The sequence below is a fragment of the Lepeophtheirus salmonis genome, chromosome 7 (genome assembly GCF_016086655.4).
Source record: "Lepeophtheirus salmonis chromosome 7, UVic_Lsal_1.4, whole genome shotgun sequence".
Taxonomy (NCBI): Eukaryota; Metazoa; Arthropoda; class Copepoda; order Siphonostomatoida; family Caligidae; genus Lepeophtheirus; species Lepeophtheirus salmonis.
In genome coordinates, this window is record NC_052137.2 from 40,055,052 (window position 1) to 40,078,943 (window position 23,892).

The following is a 23,892-nucleotide window of genomic DNA, read 5'->3' on the forward strand; positions in this document are numbered from 1 at the left end:
GTTAAAGTAATCAAAATATCTTTTCTGTTTATCTAAAAACAATATATACGTACCTGCAAATTTGGGAAGTATGCTTAGTGAAATCGTTTGGCTTTGAAATTCTAATAAACAGACAGATTGAGTATCATTCTTTTAAAAACCACAATTTTTGACTACTGGTCAAAAAGCTGGATATTGGTAATTTAGAAACTCCCAATTTTGAGGAAATCAGTGTTTGATTAGATTCTGGTTTTGATACATCATTCAGTATATTTAGCTTATCTGTAAGTGAAAATATTTTTTGATCTAATGAAACGTTATGAACGCTAAGCTTATCCCCTCCCAAACATTCTTCAAATAGTCAGGGCTACCATATTCATTTACTCTTTTCTTTAACAGGGCCAAAAAGCTCCCAATTAGCATCACTAGATATTTGTATAATCAAAAGTATGGACATTTTAGTTGTAAAATTATTTTTTTATTCTTTTAAAAAAAATATCGATGATTCTAGTTGAATTGAAGCCATTACATAAATTTGAATTTCAATCATCAGCTCACAAATAAAGAAAAATTAAAAACTTGGATTTTGGTTATAACTACTCAAATTGCACTAAAAAAATTCCTTCAGTATTTTTGTATCTTTTACATTTTCAACTCAACACCTTGGATAATACATTTAGTAGTTGGCTTTAATGGACCATAACATAAAAAAATCAACATAAATATTAAATGCATAATAATCTATATGTTACAAAAATTCGTTTTCATATCCCATTGCCAAAATCTTTAAACCGGATATCTATTACGACTAAGTCGTTTCCCTCCCTAGCTATCTCTTTTATTAATATAAACGTTTTTAATTATATAAAGTGTACCTTTTATTCACTTATAAACATACTGGCGGCGAGTTACTACATATAATAAGATCATGTATAATAAAATGTTATACATAATGACGAAAATTCAGTGTTGAAGGGGCATGTTAAAAAAAAAAACAGAAAATCAGCGTACACACCCTGAAAATTTGAATAATGTTTTGAAGGAGAGAAATATTAATAATAATGACTTTTCATTAGATCAGCTAACATCAGCTGTGACAAGAGAGGAAGGAGAAAAGGATATAAAGAAGGACATTTAACTCTGCAACAAATCCTTAGGGTAACACTCCGTCTTTTACGAGCATACACAAATGTTTAATCAGGGTTTGAATATAATTGAATCTATTTAGGAAAGGGTGTTCACTTCTCAGGAATTGAATAATAATGACAACTGCTAAAAAAAAAAGAAAATTCATTCTTTAGATATCAATTACAAAAATAAAAACTGGATTTTAATCATTAGTTATAAATATTCTTTGTCTCCTCCGTGCCTTTCTGTCTCCTTCTCTAGATCTGATTTGGATTCCTTTAATATATTTCGTGGCACTTTGCCTTGTCACATCAAAACAAACCCCAATGCACTTTGCCAAAAATATCATCCCAGAAATATTATGTTTGTTAAATTGACCCAAATGATGTAAAAAATTGCCACCCATTTAAAATTCCATTCTGACTACAATTCCCACTTTTTTGAAAGCTCTCTGGATAGTCTGTTGCGAAACCCCGAAATGCCTTGCATGGGCCCTCATTGACTTGAAGGGATTGGCCTTGGCTCTTTTTTTCAACTCCTCTGTGTCCATTTTGGCATTTTCAATAGAGCCCTTCTTCCTCTACAACGTTTTGGACTTGGTGATGGCGTAAACAATGGTCCTAGAGACGCCCAACTGCTTGAAGTGCGCGGATGGAAATTCGTCAATCACATTCAAATGTCCTTTTCTAGAATTGTACGTAAACTAGATAGCTCAGGTTTGTATTGTTTTGCAACCAATTGTTTATGCTTCAATATATATTGAAATATGAATTAATTTCAATCCGTCAACCTTAATTAATTAATGAAGTAGTTAGTGTTCAGATTTCAATTGACAACCAAGTATTTAAAAAACAACCTAAGTATTTTCACCACTTTTGAAATGTAATTTGTAGGTCCGGGAGACGCCCAACTGCTTGGAGTGCATGGGTGGAAATTCATCACATTCAAGTGTTATTTTTAGAATTGTACAATTAAACTAATTGTTTCAATATATCCAAATATAAATTAATTTCAATTTCTCAACCACAATTAATAAATGAATTAGTAAGTGTTTAGATTTCAATGGACCACCTACTGTAGGTTTTCTATTCCTCAGTCTTCTGTAAGCCTGTAACCTTGGATTTTGCAACATGTCCACTTCAGTGAACAACTACTGTAATGCCATTTTCTCATAAGATACTACTCATATTTCGTTGATATTTTAATAATTTACCGACATACACAATATTATGGAATTGTACAGACTAGAGATATGTATAAAATTCTATGGTAATACACATCTTGTTATTAGATCAAGTTGTTATATGATAACTAATAAGGATTTGTTAATAATATTTAAAAAAATGTATATGTTCGAGTAGCGTAATTCAGTCATGAAAGGGTTCATAACATAGTACTTCAAATTAACGAGAAGAACATTGATTTCTTGTTTTTCTACTTTGTACACTAAATATAACCAGATTCCTGCAAAAACATCACATAATAGAATCTAGTTAATGGCAAGTATTTCAAACAAAGAGAAATACACCTCAAATCAGATTATACATCCAATTATTATTGGGGATGCACTGATCTTTATGGAAGATTCTAATACAGATTCTTTATTATGTATAAAGGAATTTCATAAGAAAATTTCAAAATTGCTAACTCTTTTTAATGTTCAACTTTTTATTAATCACGGATAAGAAAAAAAATATATACTTTAAATATCATAATAGTTATTAATAAATTTAAATGATAAAAAGTTAATTACCCACCGTACTGATGAGTTAATTCATTTCTGGTTGGCTGATTATTGGGGAGTTTGAAGCCTTTCCTTTGTTTGATATTTAAAGTTAACTTCCTCATCCCTCAGTCTCTGATCCATCCAAATTCAACTGCCTCACTGCTAAAGAAAAATACTTGCAACACACACAAAAGGCTTTTTTCTATTATTTTACTGGTTTGGCCCAAATGAGAGCAAATGTTCTTCAACAGTATCTAGTTCCCAACTGAGTTTTATATGCTTACCTTAAGAATAAAATATTTATAAGCCAGTCCTGGAGTCCGGAACTGTGTCCTTTTTAATGGACCAAAGACGAATACTGATGACTCGAACTTGACTCAGAAAATTCGTAGTTGACTTCAGTTCTGTTATAAACAATATAATTCAACAAAAGTACAAAAAAAATAAAATATTTTGTTAAAAAGTAACATATTACTTTCAAAGTAAATTTACCATTTGAAATTTTCTTACCAAAATTTAATTCTCCTATCCCATTATACACATTTAGAACGACTCATAATACAATTCAAAAAACTCCTCTCAGACATATAATAATATCGCTGAAATATTTGGGATGATAGTAATTCAAGACTATCATGGTTTGGACTTATTTTTCACCCTTAAAACAATCCCCAAATTAAAAATAAAGTTAATCAAACTTATGTAAAATAGTTTTTATGAGTAAAAAGTGTTTTTATTGATTGTCTATCTTGTTTTGAACTCGACAAATTCGCATTTTTAGCCTGAAAAATGAGGAAAAACTACATTTTTCTTTTGACCCTTATAACTTATTCATAACATATAGAGATGAGGAATATTATAGCTTATATTATAGAACAATATTCCATGTATAATTTAAAAAAATATTTATTTGAAAAATAATATTTATTTCCAAGGATTTTTGTTCAATTTTGTATTTGATAAGTCATCACATTTTGAAATATTAAAAGTCTCAACTCATCGGCAATGGATCCCTTTATTGTTTCAATCCTGGTATATCATTCACAAGGAAGTAGTTCACTCTACTCCTTTATGAGATTTGGTAGCTTTCCTCTGATTACTTCTCCTCCACATGTCCCTCGTGAAATTTGTAATCCAAATTTGAACATCTCTTGAGATGGATGATGAAGTTCAAAGTACCTTCGACTGCCTCGAATGAAAAAATATGATGATAATGTTCACCTTTTTGCTAGTAAACCACCCTAAAAAATGGCATCACTATCAAATGGAGAAAAAATATTTTGAGATGCATTTTTTTAAATTAGACATTGAATAAGATATTTCTCATCACCATGTACTACGTATAAATTATAAGGGTCTAAAGAAGAATGTTGGCTTTCATCATTTTTGAGTTTAAAAATGGAAATATATCGGATTCAGAACAAGATACCGTAGGATATGAGAAATTAGACACTTTTCTATTTGGAGTTCAAATTCTATCTGAATATATTTAGTTCTCCAATCAAACTTTATAACTATATGCATACGTGTCCATGATGTATTATCCTCCAATAAATTTTAATCAGATACTCTTGTTATTTAAATAAGATTATAATTTTGGGAACATTCCATTTGAAATGTTATATTATTTGAAGATGATTCCCAATGCATACGTCTAATTAAATTACTTACAATTACATATAGTATTTAATCGTATGTTACTTATTTCAAATGTAATATAAATGTAGTACTCTCGTCCGACAGATAAGGAATCAATAAAAATGCTCATTAATCATTAAAAACACTTTTACATAAGTTTTATTGATCCTACTTTTAATTAAGGGATTATTTAAAGGGTACAAAATGACTCTGAACGATGATAGTCCCGAATTACTATAATCCCAGATATTTCATAATTCAGATGACAGAGAGAAAAACTGAGATTCGTTTTGGATTCTGCACTCAGAGATAAATTCGGTTATTGTCTTCAATTCATTTGTAAAAAAAAATCCTTCCCCCAATTGTTCCCCTGTGGTATCCATATGCATATATACCGGTGGAATCGGCTTTATTGAGCCGATTCCGATACTTCAAAAAAGTATATACGAGTTCTAATAAATAAAAAAAAACGATATTTTCTCATTCCAAATTCTTTTTTTTTCCATTCTTAAATATTTTGTTTTCATTATGTAACTACACATATTTTTAAAGTTTTCCTATCAGTTTGTTAATGACAAATAAACAGGTAGAACATTTTTTTGTGCTCTGTAATTTTCTACTACCAGATAAAAATATAAAAAAATTGGGGATTTTTTTATTATATACTTTTGAAAGATTCTTTAAAAGTTTGTAATTTGTAAAAAAATAAAAAAACTTAGAGGGAATTTTTTAAAAACTTTTGAAAGATTGTTTATTTTTCTAAAATCATGATTTCTTTCCATATTTTTCATAAGTAGAAAATCACGGAGCACACCGGAGTGTGACCCTAAATATAAAAATATTCAAAATGGCGGTCTTTAGCAGTAATTGCAGCCTTGAGTCTATTAGGTAAGACATTAAAGTAAGAACGGGAAATTTCCTTGAAAATTTTTCCTAATTCTCCTATTAGGGAGGCTTTCATTAAATCTAAATTATCATTCATTTTTATTTGATGCTTAAATTTTTTTTTATGGTGTTGGTGTATTTTTTACCGTTAAAAAGAAGGTCAGAGTTCTTTTGATAAGCCATGTGATCTTTTTTATAGTTTTCCTTTAATTGGTCAGATAGAGCTGCACTAATTAAGTATTAGTAAACGTTATAGCGTTATAAACGTTATAAACATTTACTCTATCATTCAAAAAGTTTCTAAAGAGTTTTTCCCTAAATTATTTTTTAAATTAATTCCATAGAGTGCTCAAAGCAGGCTTTTAAAAGCTTGAAGATTAATGCATGGAATAATGAAATAGGAAGTCTTTTCTATTTTGTTGGTTTTCGGAAATTGACTTAATGATTAATAGGGACATTAATCAAATGGTAGAAAATCGTACACCACACCAAAATGCATCTACCTTGTTATTTGAAGAAAAAAAACTAACAATATAAAATGTTTTATATTGTCAAACTACGCTGTGGACATGCATATCAACATAAAAAAAATTTAAATTTGAGTATTGGATTCAGAATTAGAAAATAGTGTTTTCTTTTTGATCAAATGGGGATAGTTTATTTGTGTTCATAAATGTATTTACTTAATGAAATCAAACATCCATGTACACATGTTATTAATACGAGTATTTCAACATGGAATTAATTTCAAAACAGTAAACATTAATTATATCTCACTCTAATTATTTTTGGTGCACATTTGATCCAAAACTAACTACCGTAAATTGTTATGAGGTTAACATTGATTAATTTATACAATTTTCCCCAAAAATTACAAAAAACATTCATTTTCAACGCTGTACTTAAAAGGGCAAACTAATTTTTAAAAGGATCATACTTCATATCTATTCAATTTCAAATTAAAGAGTTAACATCTATCTATGCCAATTCATCTAATGATTGTGACTTACTCTGGCAGATTTGATTTATTTTTACAGAACCTATCAAACCATTCCAACAGGTTCTTAATTAACCTATCAAGTATTACATGAATCATAAATAGTGAAGTCTGTATAATCCTCTTATCTGACTTGCATAATAATCAATGATATTCAATGAAGACATATTCCTCTGCTTTTGCAGAAGTTAAATGTCAAGCAAAACCATGGGAAAAGTTTGAACCTTGAGGAATGATCAAATATATAAACAATTTTTTTTATGGCTAATTTACTCTCTTAGATGACAAATAATGGTATTTACTTACAGGGTGCTTCCAGGAGGAGTGACAATGATTCACAAATTTTCTTAAGGAATATGTCTACGAGTATGTACTTGTAGTGATGTGTCGGTCTTTATTTATTGAGTTAAGTATTTTACATAAACTTATTTTTTTGAGGAAATAATTTCAAAAATAAATATTTGAAAAAAATTTCAAAAATTATACTTCATATTTTTATTTTTTGGAGAAATATTTACAAAATTCACAAGTATTTCCAAAAAAATAAATCTTTTGAAAAAAAATTCAAAAAAAAATTTCAAATATTAAACTTTTTTGATAAAAATTTCAAATATTAAACTTTTTTGATAAAAATTTCAAATATTAAACTTTTTGAAAAAATTTCAAATATTAAACTTTTTTGATAAAAATTTCAAATATTAAACTTTTTTGATAAAAATTTGTAAAGCCCATAGCTATTTGCAAAAAAAATTCACAAATTAAAATTTTTGAACATAAAATTCATAATATTAAGTTGTTTGGAAAAAAATTCACAAATTAAAATTTTTGAAAATAAAATACATAATATTAAGTTGTTTGGAAAAAAATTCACAAATTAAAATTGTTGAAAATAAAATTTATAATATTAAATTGTTTGGAAAAGAAATCAAAATTCCACAGTTTTTCACAACAAATTAAATTTGTCGAGGCAAAAAAATTTCGAAAAATAAATTTCAAATATTAAATGTTTTAAAAAAAAAAATTCAAAAATCATACACTTTTCAGAAAAAAATCAGTTTTTAAGAATAAAAATTTTAATATTAAATTCTTTGCAAAAACCTTTAATATATTAATCAAATTTTAAAATTTCTAGTAAAAAAACACACGTTTCTTAATTGGATGAGGGCTCTCCTGCCCCCCTCAGCGGACGCCCTTGCTAAGATATACTCAAAAAGAATCAACGTCGTACACACAAACCATACATTATCTTATTGCTAAGGGTGATAATTTTGGTAAGAATACAAAAGCGTGCGAGGAGAAAAGAAGAATTACTTATGGCATCATTGATTAAATAATATACATCTTCTTCTATCAATCATGAACGTTATCATTCCCGCCTTTATTATTCAATATTAATATAATATGAGATGGTGATAGTCGATAGAGAACTGAATAAAATCCCCAAAATGACGTCGCCTTCTGTCTGGATTTATGAAAATGGAGGCCCAGGAATTTGGAAAATACTTACCGGATGAGAAACAGATGGTTTGTCAGATTTGTCGATATAAATGTGCCTTTAGTCCCCTGTCTAGAATTACACGCCACTCATTATCCTCATATCATAACAAGAGTATGGATATTCATCTATAAAATCAATTTGACGATGAATACATCAAGTCAGACTTTAACTTTGATCTCACAACGATGCTTATTGCATGTAATATAACCTTATCCATTGCTAATCATCTACGTTCAAAAAATTTATGGAGAAATACAAGGGTAAACATATCCCTTCCCGAGGAACCATCATTAAATTAATGGAGGATGTTGGTACTGATGTCATATATAGAAATACATATAAAAATGTTTTGAGTCATCCACACCAAATGATGATCATGTTATCAGTAAAAAGTATTTACGAATATCGAAATGAAACTCTGAATTTTGTACTATCTCACAGTAAGTATTCAATTTTTTTTAAATCTAACCATAAAATATGATTTTATTTTAGCTAAACATATCAAGAATTATGATACACAACTCAGTAAAGGGCAAAAACAACTGCTTAAATGGTCACAACAACGGGGGTAGTAGCTTTGGATGGTTCGCAACTAGTTTGTCTGAGACTACTTACTTCGCTTAAAGACTTTGGTATGATCATTAGGTTTTCCAATATTACATAGTCTATAAATATTACTTTTTTGTCACTTAAGGATTAGCTATGATTCATAAGCTCCAAGAAATGATGTTCAAAAAACTCATAAAAGGCAAAAACAACGGCTTAAATGGTAACAACAACGGAGGTAGTTACATTGGGTGTAGCATTATAATTAGTAATTGTGTGTATCCTTCATTATAATAGTATGTTGTTATACAAGCATAAATCACCAGGGTCTTTTTTGATGCTCTTAATAAGGAGTAATATCGCCGGATATTACTACATAATTTTTATATCTAAGATAAGTAATTAAGGTTTAAAATTTTACTGCATGGATTAACGTTTCTTTTCTTAGATAAACATGAAATAAATGAAAGTGGGATTCTAGAAGCTGTTTGTACTAACATTGGAAGAAGATATGGATTTAAATCTAACATTATTTTATGATTTTGACATTTACTTTATTATTAATAATTAAGATCTTATCGGTAGAGATTTTTCTATCCTGTGCACAATTGTATATGCAACTTGCACATGAAGAAAAAAAATATGATATTTTTTATTAAACCCCACGCCTGGCTTGTGTTTTGCAACCTAAAGTTATGACATATTGAACTGAATTCCGATGTTAGAACAAGAAAATATTATTTGGATCAATCTATTATTTCAATATTCTGTGTTTATAATTTATTGTTATTATTAGTTATATGATTCTAATTGTTTAATTTTGTATATTTAACTTAAATGCATGATGGTTTATTTTTTAGTATGTAGATTATATTTAATTTAAGCCTTCTATTTTAAACTTAGAACTTCAAATATATTTCGAAATACTCTTACTTTGTCGTTTTATTAGTTATTATTCTGAGAATATGGTTCATAATGAATTACAATTTCATAGAATGTGACGTTTTCAAATCCACTGTAACGGATAAAAACCGTCTAAGTCAATTATACGTAGTATATTTTTATTAAACATTTTGCTAATAAATTCTTTCGTTATACCCTCAAAAATCATATAATAAAATAATATATATAAATAATCATAATACAGCAGGCAGATGATAATCTCATCAGTATTTAAACAATAATACCATATGTCTTTCTCCCCCCCTTCTACTCGCACGCGTTATTCTCTACAATATTATCAACTATACTTATGGCTCTTGATTTGAATCAACGTTACTTCTTAAACACTTATTTATAACAAATAGCAAGATTTTTTCAAAAGCTAAAATTTCACATTATAAAAACCCCCGAATTCTCTTTTAGATTTAAAGAAACAAGAGATGATGTTAAGATAAAGGTTCCTGGACCTTATGGGGATAGTTTTGTATCAATATATATTTGTTGCCTCCATATAGTCCAAAAATGGACCATAAGGAGACAGCAGATTATGGAAATACCTTATCTAGTTCGAACTCTTAGTAATATTATCAGTAATATAAGCAGACACCTTTATTTTTTTTACTTTTTTTCCACAGTTTTCCGTTCTATGTTTTGTTCGCTCTACGTTTTTACAGTTTGTCAATTCAACATTTGTCCTTCTAACATATGTAGTTCCGTCTTATTGAAGTAATCAAACTAACTTAATTATTGATCTTAGATTTGATCAATTCAATGGAAAAATATTTTTCTTTGCCTTTACTCAAATTGAACTTGACTCAATCCTCAAAAATTCGAATTCAATTCGAGTCAATATTCAATGACTCGAGATCAATATTTATAACTCAAATGCAACACTAGTCGATTTTTAACTTTTGATTTATGCGTACAGTCAAGTGCATGTTTGGACAATTTTCGAGTTTGGTCAATCTCGAGTTTTGAGAATTTCCATATACCTATTATGTAATGATGTTTCTTCTTTTTAACCCTCCATTTGTGAACTGGGATATTCTGCAACCCAAGATAAATGAAAAATCTTATTATTTCTTTGAATTTACGTTTTATCATCAAAACTTTTCAGTGGTTCCTGGACATTATGGGGACAGTTTTGTATCTATATATATTTTCTACTTCCATATTGTCTAAAAATGGACTCTATGGAGACAGCAGGTTATAGAAATACCTTATCTAGTACGAACTCTTAGTAATATTAGCATTATACAGAGCCCTATCAGAATATAGCTTTGATTATTTTGTCTTTCTTCTCACAGAGTAGTCTCCTTCCTTTCCTTTTTCTCTCTCTTTCTTTCCTCCTACAAATTAGCCCAATTCTTCCTTTTTGAAAACAGCTTCGGTTATAACTACCAATTTTATCAATATTTTTAGGATCAATATAAAAATGAGTCAAAATTTAGTAAAGGTAAATAGAAATACAATGATAGTCCATCATGTAATCGGGCTTTGCCAGAATTTTCAATTTGATGTATTGTTCCGACTGCTGGGCAAGACAGGCAGATTTTGACAAAGCACGTAACCAATCATTTTCTATCATGTTACTATTCGTAGAATTTTAAATTTGATGCATCGTACTGAATTCTGGCCAAAGCAGACAAATTTGGACAAAACAGTTGACCAATCATACACTATGACGTCACTATTAAAAAGTGTGGTAGAAGTTAACATAAGTTTTACACGCGTTTTGGTATAACACTGTATTTCTATTTACCTATCTTTTGCATCTAGTGAAGTTTTCACAACTATTTCTATATATTCTGTTCAAAAATGGGGGGAAAAGTCTTGCCTTAAAGTATTTTAATTCACGTTATCGTCATAGTTAGAACAATAATCTGTCCGATATTTAGGTTGCTCGGCACTTAGCAGACACTTGTCCCTAAAACTGGACTTTATGGAGAAAGTGATTTGATTGATTTTCTTCATATTGTCTACTGTCCTCGTAAAGTCCGGCTACTTATTCTAAATACACAAGAGCGTACGTACATAAGTGTTATGCAGACAAACTATGCTTTATTATATAATAGTGGTAATATACAGCATTGTCAGGAGTTATTAGGTGACGATGAACTTACTAATTTTGTTTCAATAATAAACACGATAACACCCTAACAAATCCTTGGTAATACTCTCCATGATCAATGATCAATGCTTTATTTGATCAGCATTGATTTAATGCCCCAGTGAGTACTTTCGCTCCTTGCTGAACCACATCTAAAGTCATATTCATTTTTTTAAATTTTGATAAAGTACTTCCATTTCTTTCTTTTTTTAAATTTAAGTTGAACTAAACACCTGCGATATTTCATTCTTTATGCTGTGTTGCTATATGCTATACATCAGGGATCACTATATACATTGCTACCGTTGACTTTATTTCATACATAAATTATTTTTTTCTAGTTAGCTGGCTGTTAAATTGAATTAATGTTACTTTTAAAGACTTTTGCACGACAATTAACGAGATTTTTTTAATAAAATAAAATATATTTCACTCCATAGTCACATTATGAAATGCCATAATTTCCTGAAGGGAACATCCCTTTATTTCGAAGGACGCAAGATATTAATACTGATACCTAGGAGTTCAACTTTGTCTTAATAATAAAGATATACATATCTTTACCCTTTAACAACTTACTGTGTTGACTACGTCATGTGAGTGGTTTCCCACATCTTTTCTTTTTGTCTGTACTTTCTGGCTAAATCCGGTTTTGTGCACAAATATTACAAATGTAACGTGATTGTTTTATTTATCTTCCTTTCAATCTTTCAGAGTGCAACACCTACATATATGTACAGTATTTATTAAACCCACGGATTATTACTTGGATCAATTGTTTGTTGGCAAGTAAACAATCATTTTTCAAATACCAGTTTCCCATAAATATGTCTTATAAAAACATATAAATACTATTACAACATATTTTTTCTTTTATGATTAAACTGGTTCTAGAGATTCAGAATTGTCCACTTCATTAATAAGAATAAAACAAGACAATGAATTCTTACTTATTATATTACATTAAGTTATACTAAAATCTTTATTATCAATCAACATTAGAACTAGAAGGAGGATTAATGACATTTATCATAAAGTTTGAACAAAAATCCGGGCAATTTTCCTCCAGGGCAATTTTCTCCAGGTCAATCTTCCACGGGCAATTTCCCCCAGGTAGTTCTCTGCGCACGTTCATAACACCCTATTGCAACCAATTGAATCAAAGCTATTTTTTTTGTTCACTGGATAAAATCATAGCTACTTGGATTTGTTTGGATAGTCCCAAATTCGTTCCACACTTTGATGATTCCTAAAATAAAAAATTATGATCGGCTGTATAACTTTAATTTACTAAGCTTTTATATCAGTTCATGAGCGGACAAAATGACATTTCATCTAAGGCCCATTTGGCAGAAAAATGACATTTAACTTATTGATATATACAATTGTATATTTTAATTCAATTTAAGATTATAATATGATAAATAGGTATTAGTTATATTCAATCATATTATATAAATGCAACACAATAGTATGTATTTGAATCTTTACTGTTGCAGTAACTAAAATAAGTTAAATAATAAATAAATATGACAGGAATTCTAATGGAAAAAGTGATTATCACTTCTCCTTTATGATTTAATTATCATTTGAAATGATAAATTATTTATATTGGAAAAGACTCATGGATTGAAGAACATCCATATTATCTTGTAAGATCAATGGAGCCCCTCTGATCTGCTGGGTTAAAGATAATTTTATAATAATTAGTTGGAACTTCTAAAGAGTTTGAAGAATTTCGTCACCTATGCTAGGAAAAACGGGAAAAAGGTGAGTGATAGATATTATACCTCAAAAAAGACATTTGTCTCCAGGGCAAGACATGCTCTAAGAAAGCTCTTGCCATAATGAAGAGGCCATGGAGTCGGCCCCAACCATACGTACCACAATTAATATAATGAGACAATAACAATTTGAGAGCTGCTTCTTTAGTACTTAAACCTATTTATCATAATATTTATTATTCTAGACTGAATTGAATTATCAATCGTATATATAAATAAATTCGTGCACGGAAAACTGCCCTGGAGAACATTGCCCCGTACAAAAATGCCCGTATTTTGTTCAAATCAAAATAGCTAAATAGCAGAGGGTCCTTAAAATATTTTTGAATACTCTCCGCCCTCGGATTGGATACTGTACCGCGGGTATTGTGGCATTGTTAAAAGCCACTGCTAATAGATCATCCAAGGAACCTCTCTAACACCACAAACTAGTTCAAAACCCTCGGTTCGCCAGGGTCACAGGGGTAGTGTGGAATAGGTTAAAACCACTGCCAATGCATTAAATACATCAAAGGAACTTCTCTAATATATATATAAAAACCTCGTGTTGCGTGGAGTACTTGGGGGGGATGCCTCGATCTTTAAAAAAATATTGCCAAAGCATCACAACAGGAAAAAATATATTGGTATTATTCAGCAAAAGCTAAATAAAAAAAAATTGTATTTATGTTCATTTTCTCTGTTTATAGACTTAAGTTGAAAACGGCTCATTTTGACACGTAAGACAACACAAGGGCTAGGTAATATTTAATTCGTAGACGTACGAACTAGAAGTACTACTCTTGGGAGATTTGTCATACACGAATCACAAATAAATTGTTTTAAGTACGTCAGAGGAAGGGGCTAAGATGAATAATTGACTGCTTCTAAAAACTTATTTTTTTTGAGATCGTATACTATGGATGAAAATGTATATAAAAATCAATATTATACCAGCAACTAAAAAGGAAATGTAAGCATTGGTTACACCTGAATTAAGAGAATGGTTAATTTCAGCTGCCTGTTATATTACTTCTTTTTTTTTTTTTTTGGGGGGGAGAGAAAATGAGAAGAAACTTTTAGATTTTTAAATAGCATCAGCATAGGAAAAATATTGAAATTGTGTTCAAATATATTAATTTTATTATGCAGTTTTAAAACAATCTACACCAAAGATAGGCAAGGATGCATAAACCATAACGACCAATTAAATAATGAACAAAAAAAGAACGACTAAACCTTACATTATAACTTTAAATTTCCTGTCAAAAATAAAACAACCGATTTTGATTTATTTTTAGCTTATTTTTTCGATTTTCTTATACAATATTGAATAATTGAGCATGGAATTCCAAGCATAAAATCTAAATTTAATGTCTATAATTCCATGAGTTAAGAAATGTAAGATGTAATTAAGTCAATTATTTGGCTAATTGTAATGAGTAATTAATGTTTTAGAGGTAAGAAGATTAATTCCGATTTATATTTGCTTAAAATCAATTGTATTTTATTTGTATTCATTACATATTAAGTCATATAACAGACTTCTTTTTACTTAAATTTGGAACTTTTTACGCAATTTTTTTTATCGCTTATTTCTTAAATATTTCATAAGAAAGTGAAACTAAAAAAATTAATCAACTTTTTTTTTTACCTGGAAATCTTTTAAAGTTGTATTATAAGATTTATTCTTTAGTTTTAGCTCTAAAATAAAGTAATTGCAAGAAAATATTCGCTTCTAAATATTATCTTTATTCTACTTGACTTTAGTATAATCAGACAAAATTTGTAGGAACTGTATTCTAGATACAAAGATAATTGTTGCAAAGAATATACAGGGTGTCCAAGATAAATTGGAACAATTTTAAACTTCATCCCGATCCATAATGTGGATATTCGGGATTAAATCATACTAATATAAAAGGTGCGTGAACAATACACTATAACTTCCCCCACAATTGTTTCGACAACAAACAATAGTCATCATGGAACAAGCAAGGAGAGACGCCGTCCTCGAATTGGCTCGCACGGGACACAAGCCCTCTGCTATCTACAAGCTTCTTAACTACCCCAAGACCACGGTGTACCGGGTCTTCAATGCCTGCGAGGGTGAGGTCTGCCGCAAGGCCCACAACATGAGAAGTGACCGAATCCGCACTCCCCGCTTCCTTGAAGGTCTCCGGAAGTCCATCAAGGCTTCGCCAGGGGATTCCTTGTCCAGGATGGCCAAGAACCGTGGACTGAACAAGCAACTGGTCTCCAAGGCTGTGAATGAGGAACTCGTGTCCAGGTCATACCGAATGGCCAAACAACCCATCCTCACGGCATCCATAAAGACCACCAGGCTCACCAAAGAGTAAGCGTCTCCTCAATGACCTGAAGAGCCATGGAGGAAGAATCATCTTCTTCTCCGACGAGAAGAACTGGACTGTCAACAGAAGCTACAACGTCCAGAAGTAGAGGTGGCTTGCCAAGGAGAGAGAAGAGGTCCCTGCGGTCTTCACCACAAAGTTCCTGGCCTCCATTACGAGGGAGTGGAATGCTGTCGATTCCGCGGTAGTCATCAGGGCATGCAAATCCTTTAGGGGCAGGATGGAAAAGATGAGGGAAGACATGTTGAATAAATTTATTGTTTAATATCATGTCTAAATTTTTCATATGAACAAATACACTCCAAATTCCATTGTTATCAAGCAGGTTGAATTTTAAGATAGTTCCAATTTATCGTGGACACCCTGTATTCGTATCAATGTATCTATGTGAGAATAATAAAAGATTTAAGACATAAGAAAAGTGCAGTGTCAGTGCAGATGTAAAAACAGTCAATGGCAATGTGAACATATATACATTTATATCAAAAGACTATAAAGCTTGACATACTACGCTTTTAAAGAATTAAATGTGTCAAAAGACATAAAACGTAGAAACACATTTTTTGGTATGAAGTATATCGAATATGATTTGTTACTTAATTTTATGCCTGTCTATATTTATTAGAAATTATCCGACTTGAAAATTAACAGATTTTGTATAAAACTGTCTACGTACTGGGTGTAGAAAAAGCAATAATACCTTCTTTAATAAACAGTTTTGAATAGGTGTTGTTAATTAAATCAAAAGTTCCGATTATTTTTGAATAGCTTAAATTCTTAGCCTTTGATTGATGTTCATGTTGTAAAAAAAATTATGTATACGTCGCAATGGAGGCAAGAAGAGCCATCATAGGCAATTTAATCCGCTCCGGAAGGACCACCAGATCATGAAGGCATTAAACGTCAGCATTCTGTAGTATGTCGGGGCATAAATTGTTTAAGAGATGGGGAAAACCTTAAGGACAGCCCCAAGAGTGGAATACCTAACAAATTGAAGGCTGAAGACATCATGAAGGCCTTTAAGGTCAACCCAACGATGAAGATGTCAGAGTACACCAAGAAAAAGAAGGTGCATCGGTCTACAGTGGAAAATACTTTCCGAAAGGCTGGAGGAATGTCGCTTAGAAAAATTGAGAGGCCCAACGTCAAAAATAACTGGGTCTTCACCGATGTCAACAACTCTTGAGTAACATGAAGCACAACAGCAACCAGGTAATTTTTTTCTTGATGAAAATACCTTTACCGTTGACTCTGTCTACAACAGGTGAAATGATGGGATTGTATTTTTCGGCAAGGCTCACAACAGTATCCGGTCAGTGACCAAAACCAAACATCCGGCCTCTCTGATGATGTTGGAGGTTGTGTCATAAAATGGACAAAAAATACCTCAAATAAACAGTAATACATTCTAAGTAATGGGGAGATCTTTTTAACTTTTTCAAATTTTTATCGGACCTCTCCATTTCCCTACCGACCTGTTTTAATACAAACACACAATAATGGAGAGTAACTTCGTTACGATTGTCAGTCTACCACGTCAGTTACTCCTTGTACTTCCTTACGACAATAAACCCCCGTCTTCTTTTAATCAGAAACAGAAACGTTGTGCCCTTTTGTGTATTTTGTGCAATTTATACGGTAAGTCAGACTAAGTGTTTTTGGCTAAGAAGTCGGTTGCACAATTCAATTCGTCCAAAAAACTAAAAAATGCATCGAAAAGGGTGGAAAGGACCACCCGAACCAAGGTTTTGATCAGTGTAAAACAGGAGACTATCGTGAAAGATCTTGTTTAGTTCTTCTGAGATGAGAAAAATATCTTTCAAAACTGCAAGCATAACTCGAAAAACAGTAGATGAGGTGCTTAAAGTCCTTATAACATCCCTAGGATCATGAAGGCCAAGTACCCGTAGCAAGTTATTAGGGCTCTTAGCTTTTTTTAGCAGCAAAAGTTACATAATGCCGCCCCTCCCCTTTAAGCAGGGATTAAAGAACAATGACAACGTCAGTGTTCTACATAACAAAGTCTGCTCCTGGATCCATAGCATCACCAGACCTATGTTAAATCTGGCGAGCAAGAATGGGCACCCTGTCACAAAAGCAAAGTTCTTTTGCTGATGTGACGTACGTCCTGAAGAGTTCTGGACTCCCTAACTCGCCGGAGTTGAACTATTTATAGGTTTCCAATAGAGGTACCCACAACCCCGCAAGATATCTGTGAGCTGGGATAAGGAAGGTATTTACTCGTTGGAACGGTCAAGAAGGCAGTAGGACGTTTCCGGGGATGTTGTGAACGTAGGGTCATTGATAAATAAGATTTTGTTAATTGAATGTCAAATTTATGTTATAATGTTGATTTTTGTGAAAATTTCAGTAAAATTGGTCAAGAAATATACTAACAGCAGGATTTTGCCCCTTAAGTAAAAAATGATTTTTATTTCTTTTCTTGACACTCAATATTGTTAGGTTTGAATCCCTTTTTTGTTGTGGTCAGTGTTGCTCACCACTATTGCTTAAATGTATTAAAATATTGGGCATTACATGTAACATCTTTTATTTTTTATCTTTTGCAAGCATTCTCATAACTTTTTATTCAAAACACATCACTATGATTGAAAATGTTTAAAGTATTCATATGTTTATATTTCAGTCATATACCACTTAAGATGCAAAGAATACGAAATTTTCTACGAACCTTCGAGATAACGCTTAAAATTTCATTTCTAAAAAAACTAACCAAACTAATAAATCTTGTTAAGTGAGATCTTTTCATTTCAACATAAACTTATTGCGAAATTCAATAATAATTACTTGGTCAGCCCTGCTGACCACCACAACGGAAAGAGTTAAGAGCATTGCACATATCTTGCAAAAATATTTTCATGTTTTCATTATGATTGCAATGTAATACGAATCTTCTTATTTATAAAGCAAAGTTTATCTGTCTACTCTTTGAAAAACTGTCGCAGGGTGCATTCAGGGGCGTCTCCAGAGGGTGAGCTAAAGGGACCTTAGCCATCCCCAAACCAAAGAATTTTGGCTTCTTACAATATAATTTAATAATTAAATTTTTTTTTTTAAATTTAATTTTTCGTGAATAGCTGTGGATTTTTAGACTTTTAAATTTAATTTAATTTTTTTTGGAATAGGGGTAGTTTTTAGAATTTTTTTCCAAAAATTTAATTTTTTACAAGTAGCAATAGATTTTTGATTTCTTTTTCTAAAAATTAAATTTTTTTCAAAAAATTAAATTTTTTATAAGTACTTATAGATTTTGATTTTTTTTTCTAAAAATTTACTTTTTTTTATGAATAACTATGGATTTTTGATTATTTTTTTTTTTTGGGAATTGCTATGAACTTTTGAATTATTTCTAAAAAAGTTAATATCTGAAATTTAAGGTTTTATGAATAGCTATAGATTTTAGAAATATTTTAACCAAAAATTTAATATTTGAACTTTTTTTTTTCAAACTGTATATTTCTAAAAAAATATTAATATCTCAAAATTTTTCAAAAAAATCTAATTTTTCAATAAAAGTTTTTTGGAAAATAATTTTAATTTATGGTTTTTTTTTGTCTGAAAAAATTCAATCTCCCCCCTTCTCCCCAAAAAAAGAAAGAAAGTATATATATTTATATAATCCTGGGGACGCTGCCCATGATTATATAGACAGTGTGGATGGAAAGTATACTACTCAATTATTATCAGTTCTACCTATCATTAGTTATTTCCTTCGTTTATAAATTCTTCAATCGTAGCTAGGGGTGAAGAAAATAAAAAGATCACTAGGACTGAAGGACATACTAATCAGTTCTTTCGATCTTTCGACCGTTGAATGGTAAAAAGATCACACCGATTAAAAAAAATATGGGAGGAGGAAGAAGACTGTTACTAAAGTGAGCAACTTTTGGTGTGATTATGTTAGAATTCAAAGATCAAAGTGATTCAGTCAAAGAAGATTTGATTTGAATTATAAATGGCACATGAATAAGAAATAGTGTTGGATCAGTCTAAAAAAAATTAAAAAGACTCCAATCCTATCAGTCTTTACGTGAAAAAATTGTAATTCCAGGGACCGGTCCGTATCACGTCGTTACCTTCAGAGTATCACCCAACCTTTACTTTAAAAACACAAGAGAAAAACGTGCGGAAATCATCTAGTAGTTAAATTCAGCTTGCGGCACATCTCTATAAAAGACAACTTTTATTCTGTTTTTTTAAAGAACAACTTTGTTTAAGGTGGAGTTTTCAACGATTGGGTGGACATTTTTTTATACGATGTAGTTGTCGTTGTTATCTTAATTGTATCACGCAACCTTTTTTCCAAACAGAAACAGAAGAAAGGCCCGAAATCTCCTAGTAGTTAGGCAAATAAGTCAAATCATACCAACCGCTATTAATATCTTATATACTCGCGGAAAATCAATGTCATTTTATATCGTTCCCGTTTTTAAAATAAATTACATATTATTAAAATCTACACCCATTTATAATCGATAATGTATCATAATATAGCTTGGTAATATTTGATTAAAAGAGTCGTTATGAATAGTTATTATATTATTTCTATGAAGAAATAGCCAAAATTTCTTCATAGAAATAATACGATGCTCAATTTATAATTAATAAAAACGACGAGGGATCTACAAGAATTTGTATTCCTGTTCTTTTGGAAACGGAGTATAAACTTAAGAAAAACTTATTACTTTGTGTATTTAAGAAAAAGAACAAATTATGACATAACCATGACGTATCAGAGAGATGAGGGAATCGACAGCTGACAACAAAATATATAGGGTATTTTCGTGTAAGCGAGGTAACGCTGTGAGTAGCCTTGCATGTACCTCTTTTACACTAATTTAGTAAACCACCGTTTGAAATGTTAAAATCAAATTGAAAAATAATATACTTCGAAAGGTATCGTTTAATATTTGTAATTATATGTACGAGTAAGATGATAATGAGAATTAATTAAATGAATTTTTCAAGTTCAAAGATGAGGCTTTATGAATACATAAATTTCTATTCAATTGAAATTATTAAGGGATTATTTATTACATTTAATATTCGCATAAACATTAATGAAATGTTATTGAAAAGAAATTCATATGAATTAAGCATCTAATGAAATTATTGATTATGTTTTATTAACATAATTAAATTATTTGTTATAAATATTTACAGAATCAAATATTTTGACATAAAATAATTTTCCATCCGTGGAAAGGAATCATGCAAACGGTTAACATCTATTCTTGAAGCAATACATCTGCTCCTAATTGATGTACAAGGATTTCATCGTCGGTTGCATTATTGTTGTTTTCATTTGATGACCAATAAACGACTGTATAAATTGGATTTTCTTCATCCAATGATTATTTTCTGTAGTTATATACTTATTTTCCACACGAAAGTGGGTACCATGCCAGTTTATTGGTGTTGGATTGGTAGTACTAGGACTCATTTCGTAATCGGCCCATTCACAGTCTTTTATCGGTCTATCCTAGCTAGGATTAAAGAATATAAAAACGAAGAAAATAGTGATTAATAGCTAGAACTAAAGCATTAAACAAAGTAGCACATCGAGCACCGTTAGCCTGAGGAAATATCAAGGTCAGTATTTGTCATAATATTTTTGCAATGATGTCACTTATCTATGACGTCAATCATTTATTTATTGTACTTACTACGTAGTATTAATAAGTTTGAATAAGTAATAATACGTATATCATTTATTCTTGTCTTAAATATTTTATATTTACACATTATTATTATGCAAATTTGAAACAAATTGCTCCAAAAAATGGGTCATTGCAGTGTTCGGGGATGCAAAAATAGAACTGAGTCAAATTTACCAAAAGCTTCAAGGAAACGTTTGCTTTTTTAAATTTCCCATTCCCAAAAATCCAAAAGAAGTCGCAAAAAGAAAAAAATGGATATCAAATCTTAAATATCTTCCTAATTGGAAACCTGCGGACCATTCCGAATTTGATAATAATTTTGATTCATAATTCTCTTTCCATAATTGTTCAAGCAAAAAGTATATAAATAATGAAGTAAAGAAAAATAGAAACAGTACAATTCTTGACTCATTCACGAGAGAACAGGAAATAATTCTCTAAAATGCTTGAAATGATAATACCTCTAGCAGACAAAAAAAAGTAAATTTTGACCAGTTTATATTTTTTGGTTAATAATGACGTTATCCTTCAAACTAACATTAATTTGCATAGAAGATATTTTAATAATAATGAACTATCTGTATGTAAGCTTATATTAAAATATGATTTATGTATATTATCTAATTTGCCATTTTATTACATAACATAAGAGTGGTGAATAAAAGAATAGCAATAAGTAAAAATTAAAGGATATATATTTTTTTACATACATAAATGAATAATAAATATTAATTGTAAATTGACCAAACTGTCTAAATTTTCTCTGATTAGCACTTGCGTTCTTCAGTCTGAGCTCTTTATAAAGGTTACTTACTCAAATTATTGTTCTTGTTTTCACAAAGGATATGATGAATTTTTTAGCCCAGTTAGGTTACAATTCAATTAGATGATTATGCAGCCTTTCAAATACATTTGAGTCTTTGTCAATTCATGGTTACAATGAAAAGCATTGTAATGTATTTCAAACCAATGACAAAATTTTAAAAACTCACACAAGGGAATCGTAAGGCCTTCCTTAGGTACCAATTCAATCCAAGGGCCAGATGTTTCTTCATAAAATCAGAAGTCACATGTCTTTTTCCATAGATTTGGATTAAGGTCTTTCAATTTTTTTGCCAAAAATCCTGCAACAATAATTGGAAACTTGAAATCATTTTTCTATATCTGCTTTAATTACGTCATCTGCTTCAAGAAGTTCAGAATCTTCTAAATTTTCCTATGGTTCATTGGCGTCCCCAAGAAACTCATTTTCTGGCTTAATATTTGACAAAAAGAAGTGACTCGTTATTGATTTAGTAACTATTTCGCATGATCCTCATCATTTAACTCCTCTTCAACAGATGGATTTCTTAAGACATGTTCATGATTTTTTCCAATCAAAATTACTTTTAGTCTTCTGAGGTCTTCCACCGGGGATGGATGAGTATTGTTTCCTGTGATGGCATGAATCTGTGAGAATACATTCTCCAGATAATCTTGATTTAGAGGAGTAGTTAAAGTGGACTTTTTATCCAAGCACCATATTATAGGTATATTCTTTAATGTAGTTGAGGATGTCATTAAATTCCTACAACAATTATAAATTAATCGATGTAATAGCAAATACATTAATTACAACCAAATTTTTAATAAAAGAATATTTATTTGTAAATTTATTGTGAAATCAACCCTTGATTAAAATTACACATTTAATCAGACTATGACACAATGACGTGATCAATGGAAAAATGGTTGATCACTGAATTATAAAATTTAGTATGATGATCTTTAAATTATTTATACCTTCTTCAAATTTAAATGTATTAAAAAATGACTGAAATACATTTATACCAAGTAAAAGTTGAAAACTCAATTTCCCATCTTTCCTTTAAAGAAATAATAATTCAGGTTTCCAAATTTTTTTCATCTATCTATTAGTAAAATAGTTTTTAAATTACAATTTTGTTGTCACTGAAAAGTTAGGCCACATTTGACATGGGTTTTCGTGATGTTTGGTACTTTAACCCTAAACTATTTTACTTCGAAGATATTTTGCTTTAATGTGTATAAATAAATGAGGCTTATGCGTCATTATTATTTATTTTTGGATAATTGACCTTTCTTTTAAATTTATAAATCAAAATATATAATGCTTATTACTATAAAACGCATTCAATCATTATTTTATGTTGAAATAATAATGGAAATATGCTCTTGCCTCATATTATGCGTGTTTATCAATCTATGATTATTTTCCAATATGAATAATCCATCATGTCCCATAATAATTAAATGATATCGGACAAATGATTAGCACTTTCTCTAAATCGTTGTCGGGGTTTTTTCCTTCTTATTATCTAATTTTGTTTATTATTTTGTGTTTGATTCGAATTCATTTGAGTGAGATTACGATGGTATGTATGCATTGAAGTTTTAGGGCATAATTTCGTCATTTTTCAAGAAAAAACACTATTTAATGCTTTTTATATTAATAAACATTACTCATTTAGAATAAAAAATCAAAAGAAGCATGAATTTCAATCAAAATATACAAAAAAGACAAATAAACATAAGTTATTTATATATTAACGTGAAATATACTTCAAGCAAAAGGACTTTAAGGCAAAATACCTTGTGGGCAAATAATT